Source organism: Eschrichtius robustus, chromosome 9, assembly GCF_028021215.1.
Source record: "Eschrichtius robustus isolate mEscRob2 chromosome 9, mEscRob2.pri, whole genome shotgun sequence".
Taxonomy (NCBI): Eukaryota; Metazoa; Chordata; class Mammalia; order Artiodactyla; family Eschrichtiidae; genus Eschrichtius; species Eschrichtius robustus.
The window spans coordinates 51,962,218-51,976,012 of record NC_090832.1 but is presented as its reverse complement, the minus strand read 5'-3'; the positions used below and the strand labels follow the sequence as shown (position 1 = coordinate 51,976,012).

At 39.6% G+C, this 13,795-nt stretch overlaps 1 protein-coding gene and 1 pseudogene across 3 annotated transcripts in view; both read left to right on the top strand.

The window, feature by feature from the left end:
• Positions 1–13,795, top strand: part of AFG1L (AFG1 like ATPase) — a 199,941-nt gene that overhangs the window by 16,484 nt on the left and 169,662 nt on the right. The window lies entirely within an intron of this gene.
• Positions 1,088–1,394, top strand: LOC137769430 (large ribosomal subunit protein eL42-like; annotated as a pseudogene).

The window sequence follows — 13,795 nt, the reverse complement described above, 5'->3', positions numbered from 1 at the left end:
ATGCATACATATATCCCCATATCTCTTCCCTCTTGCGTCTCCCTCCCACCCTCCCTATCCCATCCCTCTAGGTGGTCACAAAGCACCACACGGAGCTGATCTCCCTGTGCTATGCGGCTGCTTCCCACTAGCTATCTGTTTTACATTTGGCAGTATACATAAGTCCATATCCATGGATTTTTAAGTTATTTGTATAATAGGATTATTGTGAGGAGTAAAACAAGTAATTATGTTAAGTTACTTAACCTAGTCCCTGGCACACAGTAGGTGCTCAATAAATGTGAGCTGCTATTAATAGAATTTCCTTCTAAAATTGTTTTGACAATTATTTTTAAAACAGTGGTTCTTAATCAGTTTTTGTTCACTTGTTTGAAAATCTGAAGGAATCTGTAGTATATTTAGAGATCTTACCTCAGAAGAAATGCACAAACATACACACATACACACACACAATTTTCTTTTAATTTCAGAGGGCTCTCAGACCATCCCCCCCATTCCCTGCCAATTGACTTGTCATGGACCCCAAGTCAAGACCTTGTTTAAAAAAAAAAAAAACCTGCGTGTATATAACAATTCTTGTTAGGGCTGTTAGTGACAATTTGCCTTTTTCTAATTTCTTTTGTAATTGTTGCTGTTGAGTTGCCTCTTCTTTCTGTGTTATAGGTTACCATGTGCCATTAAGAAGAGCATAAATGTGGTTTATTATATTACTTATTATTATTATTTTTAATATTTATTTATTTATTTGGCTGCGCCGGGTCTTAGCTGTGGCACACGGGATCTTCGTTGCGGCGTGTGGGATCTTTTAGTTGTGGCATGCAGGATCTAGTTCCCTGAACAGGGATCGAACCTGGGCCCCCTGCATTGGGAGCAAGGAGTCTTAACTACTGGACCACCAGAGAAGTCCCTATTATATTACTTATTAATGCCATGAGATTGTTTAAGTGGAACATATTAGCATAGACTGTAAGACTGGAGAACTTCAGAAGAATTTTTTTGTTCTAAACCTCTGTCTTCAGATGAAAACTTAAATATTGGGGGAAATCGCTTCTTCCCCTGCCGATAGCACCCCCACAAACAGACAAACATGGCGTATATCCCTGAAACTTGCCAAACTAACTGTAAGAAGCGTGCCAAGCATTAAACCCACAGAGTGACACAGGACAAGAAGGGCAAGGACTCTCTGAATGCCCAGGGAAAGCGGTCTTATGACAGGAAGCAGACTAAGCTGCTTTTCTGGAAAAAAGGCTAAAACTACAAGTGGAGATTGTGCTGAGGCTTGAATGCATTGAGTCTAGAAAGTGCTGCAGAGTTAGAGAGTACTGACTGTTAAGACCAGCAAGCATTTTGAACTGGGAGGAGATAAGAGAAAGGGCTAAGTACTCCAGTTCTAAACTTCATCTTTTTATTGTGAAGACAATAAAATCTGGAGGTTATGTTCACTTCAAAAAAACAGTTGGAGCAGGGGGAATTGAAGTAATAACAAATACACTCAAAGCCTGGGGAAACTCATTTATTTTCCTTGGGGAGAAAAATTGACGTATTTGTTAAAATACTATCTAGAAAGTTATAATAGATTATTCAGATGCTAAGACATCATGATATTGACTAAATCTTATAACAAGTGGGCTATGGAGTATAGTGGGATCTTCCTTAAACTTCGTTTAGGAGAAAGTAGTGAAATACGGTACAAAATTGAGGTATTAGAACAGCTCAGACTTTTTGTGACTCTAAAGTCTTCCATTTATGTTTGTAGATTAGTTTGTGGATCTTCAGAATGGCATTTTCCCACTGTCCATTTGGAGTACAATAAGACAAATTAATACAAATCAAAATAATATGGCAGCAGCATCACATAATTTGTGTACACTGATGCAGTAACAGATTTAATTTAGTGCAGCTTTTGAGAAGTCTTTTGTGATTCAATTTATACAGCTGCTGTCCAGGCCTAAGCTGGCCAATCTCTCAGCCTTGAGTGTCTTGCCTGACTGATTCTCTCTTTCTTTTTCTTTTTAAAAAGACTGATTTTTTTTTTTTTTTTAAAGACTGATATTTTTTAGAGCAGTTTAGGTTCACAGCAAAATTCAGAGGAAGGTACAGAGATTTCCCATATACCTCCTGCCCCCCACATGTCCCCTGTTATCAATACTCCCCAATTATCAACATCCCATACCAGAGAGGTACATTTGTTACAGTCGATGAACCTACATTGACACAGCATCATCATCCAAAGTCCATAGTTTACAATGGGGTTCACTCTTGGTGTAGTACATTCTACGAATATGGACAAATGTACAATGACACATATGCACATTAGTGTATATTTTAGGGTATTTTCACTACCCTAAAAATCCTCTGTGCTCTGCCTATTCACACCTTCTTCCTACCTACCCCCTCCCTTTGTTTACTACTGATCTTTTTACTGTCAATAGTTTTGCCTTTTCCAGAATGTCATATAATTAGAATATAGGACCTTACAGTATGTAGCTTTTTCAAATTGGTCTTTCACTTAGTTATGTGCGTTTAAGTTTTTTCCATGTGTTTTCAAGGTTTGATAGACTCATTTCTTTTTAGTGCTGAATAATATTCCATTGTCTGCATGTACCGGTTTATTTATCCATTCTTCTACTGAAGGACATCTTTGTTGCTTCCAAGTTTTGACAATTATGAATAAAACTGCTATAAATATGTGTGTGCAGGTTTTTTTGTGGACATAAATTTCCAGCTTCTTTGGGTAAATACCAAGGATAATGATTGTTGGATTGTATGGTAAGAGTATGTTTAGTTTTGTAAGAAACCGCCCAACTGTCTTCTAAAGTGGCTGTACCATTTTGCATTCTCACCAGGAAAGAGAGGTCCTATTGTTCCACATACTGGGCAGCATTTGTCAGTGTTCTGGATTTTGGCCATTCTAATAGGTGTGTAGTGGTATCTCATTTTTTTTGGCCATGTCACATAGCTTGCATTCCTTGACCAGGGATTGAACCTGGGCCCTGCAGTGAAAGTGCCAAGTCCTAACCGCTGACCACCAGGGAATTCCTTCTCATTGTTCTTTTAATTTGCATTTCCCTGATGACATATGATGTGGAGATCTTTTCATATGCTTCTTTGTCATCTGTATATCTTCTTTGGTGTGGTTTCTGTTAAAGTCTTTGGCCCGGTTTTTTTTTTTTAATTTATTTTATTTTACTTTAGTTTTATTTTTGGCTGCGTTGGGTCTTCATTGCCGCGTGTGGGCTTTCTTTAGTTGCAGCAAGCAGGGGCTACTCTTCGTTGCGGTGCATGGGCTTCTCATTGCAGTGGCTTCTCTTGTTGCGGAGCACGGGCTCTAGGTGCATGGGCTTCAGTAGTTGCGGCATGTGGGCTCAGTAGTTGCGGCTCGCGGGCTCTAGAGCACAAGTTCAGTAGTTGTGGCGCACGGGCTTAGTTGCTCCGTGGCATGTGGGATATTCCCAGAGCAGGGCTCGAACCTGTGTCCCCTGCATTGGCAGGCGGATTCTTAACCACTGTGCCACCAGGGAAGTCCCGTTTGGCCCAGTTTTTAATCAGATTGTTTGTTTTCTTGCTGTGAGTTTTTAGAGTTCTTTGTATATTTTGGATAATAGTCCTTTATGACATGGGTCTTTTGCAAATATTTTCTCCCAGTCTGTGGTTTGTCTTTTGAGATCATGGCATTGTCTTTTGCAGAACTGAAGTTTTTAATTTAATGAAGTCTAGCTTATCAATGATTTCTTTCATGGATTGTGCCTTTGGTGTTGTATCTAAAAAGTCAAAGCTATACCCAAGCTCATCTAGGTTTCTCCTACGTCTCCTATATTTCTCCCATGTTATCTTCTAGGAGTTTTATAGTTTTTTCTTTTACATTTAGATCTATGATGCATTTTGAGTTAATTTTTGTGTAGGGTTTAAGGTCTGTGTCTAGATTCATTTTTTTTGCATGTGGATGTCCAGTTGTCCCAGCATCATTTGTTGAAAAGACTTATCTTTGCTCCATTGTATTGCCCTTGCTCCTTTGTCAAAGATCAATTGGCTATATTTATGTGGGCCTATTTCTGGACTCTATTATGTTCCATTGATCTGTCTATTCTTTTGGCAATACCACACTGTCAGGATTATTGTAGCTTTATAGTAGGTCTTAAAGTTGGGTAGTGTCAGTCCTCCAATTTTGTTTTTCTCCTTCAGTATTGTGTTGGTTATTCTGAGTCTTTTGCTTCTTCATTTAAACTTGAGAATTATTTTGTCAGTATCCACAAAATAACTTGCTAGGATTTTAATTGGGATTCCATTGAATCTATAGATCAAGTTGGGAAGAACTGACATTTTGACAATGTTGAGTCTTCCTATACATGAACATGGACTATCTCTCCATTTTTAAGTTCTTTGATTTTGTTCATCAGAGTTTTGTAGTTTTGTTTATATAGATCTTGTACATATTTTGTTAGATTTATACCAAAGTATTTCATTTTTGGGGGGTGCTAACATAAATGGTATTGTGTTTTTTAAAAAAATATATTTATTTATTGATTGATTGATTTTGGTTGTGTCAGGTCTTAGTTGCAACATGCAGGATCCTTTGTTGTGGCATGTGGGATCTTTAGTTGTGGCATGCGAGCTCATAGTTATGGCATGCGGGCTTCTTAGTTGCAGCATGTGGACTTCTTAGTTGCGGCGTGCAGACTCTTAGTTGCGGCATGCGGACTTCTTAGTTGTGGCATGTGGACTTCTTAGTTGTGGCATGTGCACTCTTAGTTGCGGCATGCATGCAGGATCTAGTTCCCCTACAAGGGATCGAACCTGGGCTTCCTGTATTGGGAGCATGGAGTCTTACCCACTGGACCATCAGGGAAGTCCTGGTATTGTGTTTTTGTTTTTTGTTTTTTCTGGTATTGTGTTTTTAATTTCACATTCCACTTGTTCATTGCAGGCATATATGAAAGCAGTTGACTTTTGTATATTAACCTTGTATCCTTACTATAATTACTTGTTAGTCCCAGGAGTTATTTTATTGATTCTTTTGTATTTTCTGTATAGATGACCATGTCATTTGGGAACAGACCATTTTATATCTTCCTTCTCAATCTGTATACCTTTTATTTCCTTTTCTTCTCTTATGGATTTATCTAGTACTATGTTGATAAGGAGTGAGGAGAGGGGACATCCTTGCCTTGTTCTTGATCTTAGTGGGAAACATCTAGTTTCTTACCATTAAGTATGATGTTCACTGTAGGTTTTTTGTAGGTATTCTTTATCAAGATGAGGAAGGTCCCTCTATTCCTAGTTTACTGAGAGTTTTTATCATGAATGTGTATAAGTTTTTGTCAGATGCTTTTTCTGCTTTATTGATCTGATCATGTGATTTTTCTTCTTTAGTCTGTTGATGCGATGGATTACATTAATTCATTTTAAAATGTTGAACCAGGGACTTCCCTGGTGGTCCAGTGGTTAAGACTCCATGATTCCACTGTAGAGGGCATGGATTTTATTCCTGGTCAGGGAACTAAGATCCTGGATGCCACGCGGCACAGCCAAAAAAAAAAAAAAAAAGAAAAAAGGTTGAACCAGCCTTGCATTCCTGGGATAATTCTCACTTGTTTATAGTGTGTAATTCTTTTTATACATTGTTGGATTTGATTTGGTAGTATTTTGTTAGGGATTTTTGTGTCTATGTTCACGAGAGATATTGGTGTAGTTTTCTTTTCTTGTAATGTCTTTGTCTTATTTTGGTATTAGGGAAATGCTGGCCTCATAGAATGAGTTAGGAAGTATTCCTTCTGCTTCTAATCCTCTGAAAGAGATTGTAGAGAATTAGTATAATTCTTTAAATGTTTGGTAGAATTCACCAGTGAACCCATCTGTGCCTGATGCTTTCTATTTTGGAAGACTATTAATTATTGATTCAGTTTCTTTAATAGATGCAGACCTATTTAGATTGTCTGTTTCTTCTTGTGTGAATTTTGGCTGATTGTGTCTTTCAAGGAATTTGTCCATTTCACCTAGGTTCTCAAATTTATGGGTTGAGTCGTTCATAGTATTCCTTTATTATCCTTTTAATGTCCATGGGATCTATAGTGATATCCCTCTTTCATTTCTGATATTAGCAATTTGTGTCCTCTCTCCTTTTTCCTTGTTAGCCTGGCCAGAGGCTTATCAATTTTATTGATCTTTTCAAAGAGCCAGTGTTTGGTTTCATTGATTTTCTCTGTTGTTTTCAGTTCCACTGATTTCTGCTCTTATTTCTTTTCTTCTGCTTACTTTGGATTTAATTTTCTTTTTCTAGTTTCTTAAGGTGGAAACTTAGATGATTGATTTTAGATCTTTCTTCTTTCTAATATATGCATTCATTGCTATAAATTTGCCTTTAATCACTGCTTTTGCTGCATCCCACAAATTTTGATAAATTGTGCTTCCATTTTCATTTAACTCAAAGAATTTTTACATTTATCTTGAGGTTTCTTCATTGACCCACATGTTATTTAGAAGTGTGTTGTTTAGTCTCTGCATATTTTATTTTATTTTTAAATTAAAAGAATTTTTTTTTTTTGGCTGCGTTGGGTCTTCATTGCCACGCATAGGCTTTCTCTAGTTGCAGCGAGCAGGGACTACTCTTCGTTGAGGTGTGCGGGCTTCTCATTGCGGTGGCTTCTCTTGTTGTGGAGCATGGCTTCTAAGGCGTGCTGGGTTCAGTAGTTGTGGCTTGCGGGTTCTAGAGCGCAGGCTCAGTAGTTGTGGCGCACAGGCTTAGTTGCTCTGTGGCACGTGGGATCTTCCTGGACCAGGGATCGAACCTGTGTCCCCTGCATTGGCAGGTGGATTCTTAACCACTGTGCCACCAGGGAAGTCCCATAGTCTTTGCATCTTTTAGAATTTTCCATTTATCTTTCTGTTATTGATTTCTATTTTAATTCCATTGTGGTCTGATGGCAGACATTGTATGATTTCTGTTCTTTTAACTTTGGTAAGGTGTGTTCTATGACCCAGAATGTGATCTATCTTGGTGAATGTTCTGTGTGAGCTTGAGAATAATGTGTATTGTGCTGTTGTTGGATGAATTATTCTATAGATGTCAAGTTTAGCCAGTTGATTGATGGTGTTGTTGAGTTCAACTAAGTCCTTACTGATTTTCTGCCTACTGGATCTGTCCATTTCTGCTAGAGGGGTACTGAAGTCTCCAACTATGATAGTGGATTCATCTATTTTTCCTTATAGTTCTATCAATTTTTACCTCATGTAGTTTAACTTGATGGTCTGTTGTTAGGTGCATATACATTAACGATTGTTATGTCTTCTTGGGGAATCAACTCTTTTATCTTTATGTAACATCCTTCTGTATCTCTGATAACTTTCCTTGCTTTGAAGTCTGGTCTGTCTGAAATTAATATAGCTACTCTTGCTTTCTTTTGATTAGTGTTAGCATGGTGTATTTTTTTCCATCTGTTTTTAAAAAATATCTTTATTGGATTATAATTGCTTTACAATGTTGTGTTAGTTTCTGCTGTATCCATCCATTTACTTTTCATATGTATGTGTCTTTGAATTTAAAGTGAGTTTATTTTAGTCAACATGTAATTGAGTCTAGGGTTTTGAGCCACTCTGACAATCTTTTAATTGGTTCATTTACACCAATCACTTTCTTTTCAATCTTGGGGGCAGCAGTTTGTCCTGTGTCCTTCCTTCTCTTATGGATCTGAGAAGGTACGTTGATTTTTCAGCTTTTTACTTGTTGTTGGGATAGAATGGCAACTTATAAGCTTCTTATATGCAGTACTAGATAACCCATGATTCTCTTTTTATGTCTGATGATTGCCTGAAGTGATGCCTCATCCTCAGTGTAACTTGGTTTTCTTTTTTGAGAAATGTGAATGAAGTATAAACTACTCAATAAAGATGTTGGGTTAGTAAAAATAAAAGTGGAAGCAAAGGACTTTAAGCCTCTCCAAAGCCAGATCCCAATAGAAACAATGTACTTTGCCCACAGTCCTGATGGTTCCTATGAATAACTTTAAAAATTAGACATTTTATAATTGTAAACAGGAATATGAAGACTCAGGAATAGCTACTGGATTTGGCAACAGTAGGCGTTGGGTGGGGACTTCCCTGGTAGTCCAGAGGTTAAGAATCTGCCTTCCAATGCAGGGGACGCGGGTTCTATCCCTGGTCAAGGAACTAGGATCCCCCATGCCACAGGGCAACTAAGCCCGCACGCCATGGTTAGCCGGTGCGCTGCAACTACAGAGCCCACGTGCTGCAACTGCTGATCCCATGTGCTCTGGAGCCCATGCGCTACAACTAGAGAGCCCGTGGGCTCTGGAGCTCACGTGCCACAACTAGAGAGAAGCCCACATGCCGCAATGAAAGATCCTGCATGCCTCAATGAAGATCCTGCGTGCTGCAGTTAAGACCCGACGCAGCCAAGAATAAATAAATAAATTAATTAATTAAAAATATTTTTTTAAAAAAGGCATTGGGTGAACTTGGCAGAAGCCATCTCAGTAGAAGCTTGATTATAATGGGTTGAGAAATGAGCAGGATGTGAGGGGATGGCCAGAAAAAGTAAAGGCAACTCTTTCAAGTGGTTTGGCTATGAAGGGAAGGAGGGAGAGCAGGTGTCAAGTCAAGGAGGTTGTTTGTTGTTGTTGTTATTATTTTAAGAGGAGAGGGTTGAGCTGATATGAAAAAAACTAGTAGAGAGGGGAAGGGAGATGATATAGTACAGAGGTGATTAATGAAGAGAATGACATCTCTGAAAATGTAAGAAGGGAGGGGATTCAAGAAATATTTAATAAACACCAATCATGTCAGGCACTGTTGCCCTCAAAGAGCATATGTTCTGATGGGGACAGAAAACAAAAAGGTAAATAAGTATCATATAAGGCATTTAGTATAACTAAATCTAGTGGTTCTTTAGATGTAAATAATAAAAATATATGTGTATAAAATACCAGAGAATATCATGCATAGAAAGATCCTTTTTTTCTTACTATTTCATACTTTTACTAAATTAGTTATTACTTCATGAAACTTGTTTTTCAGTTATGTATATTTGTGTGTATATTGGGTCATAATTTTTTTTCCAAAAAATTAATCCACTGATTAGAGGATGAGTGAAGGCATTAATAGCCCTTGATGGAATGAGAAATAGCCCTTAAGCTGTAACTGCGGAAAGAAAAGAGAATGGGGTAGATACAGGTGAGTTTGGAAATCTGGTGGTAGGGAGCTGAGGGTGAGTTGAGATTTGTGGAGGAGAAATTAGGCTGGCAGAGGGTTGGAGGAGGAGGCTATCCAGTTAGGACAATGTGTGAACAAAGGCATGGTTATGAAATGAAAGAATGGAAAATGTTTGAGATATGGTGAGCAATCCAGTTTGACTAGAAGGCAACCCACATTATTGAATCTACCTTTGCATTTTCCATTCTACCCCGCTTCCTAACATTTCTGCTGTTGCCATCCTAATTTGGGCCTGTATTATTCCCACTTAGAATAGTTTCATAACCAGTTTCTCTGTACCCAAATTCATTTTACTTGCTATTTCCAGTTGATCTTGATACATTACTGCTGCAATTTTTTTGTTCTTCCACCCGCACTTAAAACAAGTCAACTTTGATATTCCCTATTACCCATTATATGTGGTGGTACTCAGTCATTTCTTGTATTGAAAACATAGATGCATTTTGGAGAGTAGAGGGGGAGTAGTCTGAAAATGCAGGCTGTGCCCCTATTATGGATTCCTTGAACCTCAGAATGAGGACACTATCTATGCTGGGAATCCCCAAGACTACCCCCAGGTTTGGTGATTTACTAGGAAGACTCAGAGGACTCAGCATATGGTTATACTCACAGCTACGATTTATTATAGCGAAAGGATACAGAGCACAAGTAGCAAAGGGAAAATGCATGTGGGACAACGTTCAGAGAAGATTAGGCACAAGCTTACAAGCGTCTTCTCCCAGGAGAGTCAAACAGAACATGCTTAATTCTTCCAGCAACTTACTGTGACAACAGGTGTGAAATGTCTATTAGGGAAGCTCATTATAGGCTCAATGCCTAGAGCTGAGCGGTGGTTACGAAGGCACCCTCTGCCTGGCATGTGCCAAAATTACAGACTTATAGAAGGAAACTAGGTGTTCAGCATAAATCACATTGTTTGTATACGATACAAACATTTAGGCACAGTGAGTCACTCTTACCATTTCTGGGAATGATGGGAACCCAAGTTCCCAGTCAAGGGCCCATTTTTGCAAGCAGGCATTGCTAAGGACCATAGTCTCAGGCCTGCTGTGTTAACTCTTTTCTGCACACTATTCTTACTTAATGTGATCCTATAAGGTGGAGAAGGGGCCTTAGGGGCTGCTTTGGAAATGGGCTGGTATGGGCGTGGGAATGAGGGAGATGTGAAGAGGTCAGGACTTTGTTACCCCCTCTTCTTTTCTCTTAAATAAATTTGGGATCCGATGGAAAGTTTTGTATAGAAAAAGGTGCTGCTGTTAAAATTGCATTTGAAAACCACTCCTTTAGGGACTTCCTTGGTGGCCCAGTGGCTAAGACTCTGTGCTCCCAGTGCAGGGGGTCCGGGTTCGATCCCTGGTCAGGGAACTAGATCCCACATGCCGCAACTAAGAGTTCACATGCCGCAACTAAAGATCCTGCGTGCTGCAACTAAGACCTGGCACAGCCAAAAAAAAAAACTGTTTCCCTTAAAAAAAAAAAAAAAAACGAAAACCACGCCTTTAAACAATGAGATGAATTTTAAGCGAAATATTGATAAAATCACATTGAGATTTTAGCAAGATCATCCCTGTAGTTGATGGAAGATATTTTTAGAGATTGTGGTGTGGTCGTGGTAAATGTGAGGCAGGAGGTGATCAGAAGCAGGGAGGCCAAGCCAGAGACAATAAGAGGCCCAGCTGGAGTGGTTGTGTGAAGATGGGAGGAGGGAATGGATTAGAGAGTATTTAGGATGTAAAATTGAATAGCACTGATGATTGATTGGCTGAGGACCTGGTTGAGGGCTGGGGAAAGGGTTTGTGGGATGGAGGAGAAGGAAATTCGTAGGTTTCTTACTTGGTTGATTCCAGGGAGTGGAAAAGAGCATTTTCCCTGGTTGTGAGATTCTCAAATCCTCCAACACTAATGGGTATCTGTCAATTCAGTTCTGGCACGATCTACCTGGAGGTAGGATCGGATCCCCCAAGTTAAAGGGCCAATCCCACAAAAGTGGCCCCACTTCAGAGGCCAGCTGCAAATGGGCTGCCCAAGCTACCCACACTTCCGCATGTCTGACTACAAATTTAGGGGGTTGATACTTAGCTAAATTTGATAATTTACTAGTAATGGTCATAGAACTCAGAAAAAACACTTTACTTATGTTTATCAGTTTATTATAAAGGGTACATAGAACTCAGGAACAGACAAATGGAAGAGATGCACAGGGCAAGGGATGGGAGCAGGGATGTGGAGCTTCCGTGCCCTCTCTGGGTATGTCACCTTCCTGGCACCTTGATGTTTTCACCATCCTGGAAGCTCTCCATATCTTATTGTTCAAGAGTGTTTATAGAAGCATGTAAACATATAATTTTTTAAAATTACTTAAATAATTAATTTTTGGCTGAGTTGGCTCTTTGTTGCTGCGCGCAGGCTTTCTCTAGTTGTGGCGAGCGGGGACTACTCTTTGTTGCGGTGCACGGGCTTCTCACTGCGGTGGCTTCTCTTGTTGCGGAACATGAGCTCTAGGCGTGAGGGCTTCACTAGTTGTGGCACGCATGCTCAGTAGTTGTGGCTCGTGGGTTCTAGAGCACAGGCTCAGTAGTTGTGGCACATGGGCTTAGTTGCTCCGCAGCGTGTGAGATCTTCCCGGACCAGGGCTCAAACCCGTGTCCCCTTCATTGGCAGGCAGATTCTTAACCACTGTGCCACCAGGGAAGCCCTATAATTTTTAAAAGCTAACTTGTAAAACCGCATCTATAGCCCAATGTTTCCCTTTTTCCTGTGAAACCTTTATTGAAGTACAATTTGTATACAAATAGCATTCATTGATTTTAGGTGAACAATTCAATGAGTTATGACAAATGTATACAGTCATGTAACCACCATCATAATCATGATATAGAATATCTCCATCACCCCTAAAATTTGCTCCTACCCCTTTGCTACCAATCCCATAACCTTATTCCTGGGTTCTAGAAACTACTGATTTGCTTTCTTTCACTAGAAAAGTTTTGCTTTTTCTAGAACTTTGTATACTGTAATCATATAAAATTGAATTTTGCTTCTGGCTTTTTTCAATTAGCGTAATACTTTTAAGATTCATCTACATTGTTATATTTATCAGTAGTTTAATCCTTTTTACTTCTGAGTAATATTCCATTGTGTGGATATACCATCGTTAACCCATTCACCAACTGATGGACATTTGGGTTCATTCCAGCTATTAAATATTATAAGTAAAGCTGCTGCTTTGAGTATTCAAATACAAAAAAAAAAAGGTGTTTATAGAATTTAATCTCCAGCCTCCCCTGCCCTCCCAGGTTGTTGGGTGGGGCTGAAAGTTCCAACTTTCTAAACACTTGGTCTTTCTGGGGACCAGCCATGTCCTGAGGTTATCTTGGGGCCCTACCCTGAGTTCATTAGCATATGTGGGATGGAAAGAGGCTCATTATGATAAACAGAAAACACTCTATCACTTAGGAAATTCCAAGAGTTTTATGAGCTCTGTACTAGGGACTGTGGACCAAGGGCAAATATGTTTCTTATACCAGTCTGGTAAACATCTCAAATTGCTGGAAACCTTTATGGAACTCTCAACCTATGCCTCCAGCTTCAACATGAACCCAAGCCTTGTTCTTGGTCCTGTGAGGCCTAGGGTTCCAGGAGACCCTTAGTCCAGTTCTCTTTTGCAGGCTGTAAGCCCCCTGTATTAGTTAGGGTACAATTTAGGCCTCCGTAACAAAGAGACCCTAAAATACACTGCTTGAAAAGCAAGATAGACATTTATTTTACATAAAAATCCAGGCAGGTGGTCCAGAGCTGGTTTGGCAGCTCAGTATTGTTAGGGAACTTTGCTCTGCTTTGCTCAGCATTCTGTGCGCCTCTCCTTGCCAGGTTGGCTCTTCCAGCTGCAGTCATGGCACTTTCTTTCCAGTCAGAGGGAGGGAAGGGAAGGGGAGGAGTGGGATTCGCCCTTTCCCTTTAAGTGCTCCAGAGCGGAGCTGCACACATTTCAGCTTACATCCCATTGTTCACATGACCATCCTGGCTGCCAGAGAGGCCAGGATATGGAATATTTCACTAGGCAGCCTTGTACCCAGCTAAAACCTTTATTCAGAAAGGGAGAACAGTTATTAGAGGATAGCTCTGCCCTATCCCCAACAGTCATGGTATATTTAAGGATTTTTTTTTTGCCTTTTTTAGAAAATGATGGAAATAATGTTGTGACTGTTAAATTTTTTCCTAAATTAAATATTTTCCATATTATTGAAACAAAGGAAACATGGTATTCAATGAAACAAGAGAAACAATGGCAGAATACCCTTGTAAAATCTTTGTCTAAAAATGTGCCAGTTTGCTGCTCACTAAACCTGCCCTGGATAAGGAATGGAGTTATAACTGGACCTTACCACAGACAATCAGTTTTCTCCCCAAGAAGCTAAAAAAAGGATTAACACACCTCCCTGCTCTGAAACAGACACTCTGTTGTGTCTCAACTCTTTGTGTTCAACCTAAAGGTGATGGAAAAGGGAAGGAGTCTGGCAAGCAGTGGGCTGAATTCAATGTGGTAACATCTGAATGCTGTGTTGTTTTA